Here is a 1,759-nt window from a genome sequence, read left to right as displayed (position 1 = left end):
TATTATAAAAGTACGAAATGAAGATTAGTTGATTTCAATTTTAAATATAAAATATAATTGAAAAGAAGATTGATTTGAATTAAAGATTAAATGATAGATGTGCATTTTCCCCTATCGCCATCACCACCAATGTTGCAAGGTAAAATTCCTAAACTCAAAACCTTGAGAGCCCATTTTTGGAGTTCAAGGTGCACAGAAAAATCACCCATACACGCCTTTATTACACGTGGTGGGATGGGAACCCGGTGCGGCACCTACGACGAGGCTGGTAATCACCTTAAACTTGAGCGCACATTTTCGGAGCTTGTGGCGCATCGAAAAATCACCCATACACGCCTTTATTGCACGTGGTGGGAGGGACCCCGGTGCGGTGCCTATGACGAGACGGGTAATCACCTTAAACTCCATTTCGGCATTCGCGGTGCATCGGAAAACTGCCTATATACACCTTTATTGCGTGTGGTAGGATGGGACCCCGGTGCGGCGCCTATGACGAGGCGGGGTTATTTATAAGTACACGTACGCGGGAAAACAACTATGTTTTTTATGTAGGTACACCAGAAGTCCCCATACACACTTTTATTACACTTGGTGGGAAGAACGTATACGACCACAGTGTCTAAAAGGAACCTACCAAACACGCCTTTATTGCACGTGGTGGAAAGGCTAGTCTCCCAAAATTTCCCCTAAACGGGGGAGACGTCGGGAGGCTGCCGAAATTTTGACTGAAGATTCAAGGACATAGACATAATTTGGACAAATTAAACTTGAACTCAGACTAGAACTTGTACTTGGACTTGAACTTGGACAAATCACAAAATGACATAAAAAATATGAACTTGAATTTAACTCAAAATGATTTAAACTAAAAAAAAAAGAATTTGGACTTGAAACAAATGATAACAAAAAAATGAACTTGCAAAAAATCATTAACATGATGCAAATATAAAATACAATTACATCTTCATAATTGATTCAATGGGCTATTAAAGAATCATTATTTTAATAAGAATGAAAATCTTAATGAGAAAAGTGAAAGAAGATTGCAAGAGTTAATGATTTGATTATAAAGCCATGGTATGAGCTTTTGGGTCAAGATAATTGACCCATAACATGGGATTTTATTCATCATTGAGCAAAATTCATGAAATTGCAAGATATTTGACAAGCTATCTATAAATCATCATGCATGTTGCAAACAATATGTGGAGGTAAGGAGTATAACTTGCCTACAAGAAGATAGCTATACATAAATGATTTGCAAACTTTGGCATGAAAATAACAATTAAGTTGCAAGGATTATTGCAATCAAAATGAAGATATTAATGAATAAGCTACTACATTCATCATGTAAATTACAATGAATTTTTTAGAACAAAGAAATGATGAATGTAGCTTGTTTATAAGGAACATAATATTTTGGAGGTATGGTGATCATAAGGTCATCATATGATGACTTTAGAGCATCATTTGAATGAAAGTGCAATCCTTCCAATAGAATATTGGACATGTATAAAATTTGTGAATTGATGAATTTGCATTGTATCATTTACTCATGATTAATGAAAACACAATGTATAGGTGTATATCTCCAATGAGACGCACAATTTATTTACAGATGGTAGTGAACAACTAATGATAGTTATCAAGCAAGCATAAAGATGATGGCAACTATGTCACACAACTGCAAACAAGTGCACTATAGTAGAGTGCCCCATGCATGCTATATGAATACATTACATGCTAAGTGAATGTATTA

This window comes from Dendrobium catenatum, unplaced genomic scaffold (genome assembly GCF_001605985.2).
Source record: "Dendrobium catenatum unplaced genomic scaffold, ASM160598v2 fragScaff_scaffold_1280, whole genome shotgun sequence".
NCBI lineage: Eukaryota > Viridiplantae > Streptophyta > Magnoliopsida > Asparagales > Orchidaceae > Dendrobium > Dendrobium catenatum.
The sequence above is the reverse complement of the archived record's forward strand: the minus strand, read 5'-3'. Positions refer to the sequence as shown.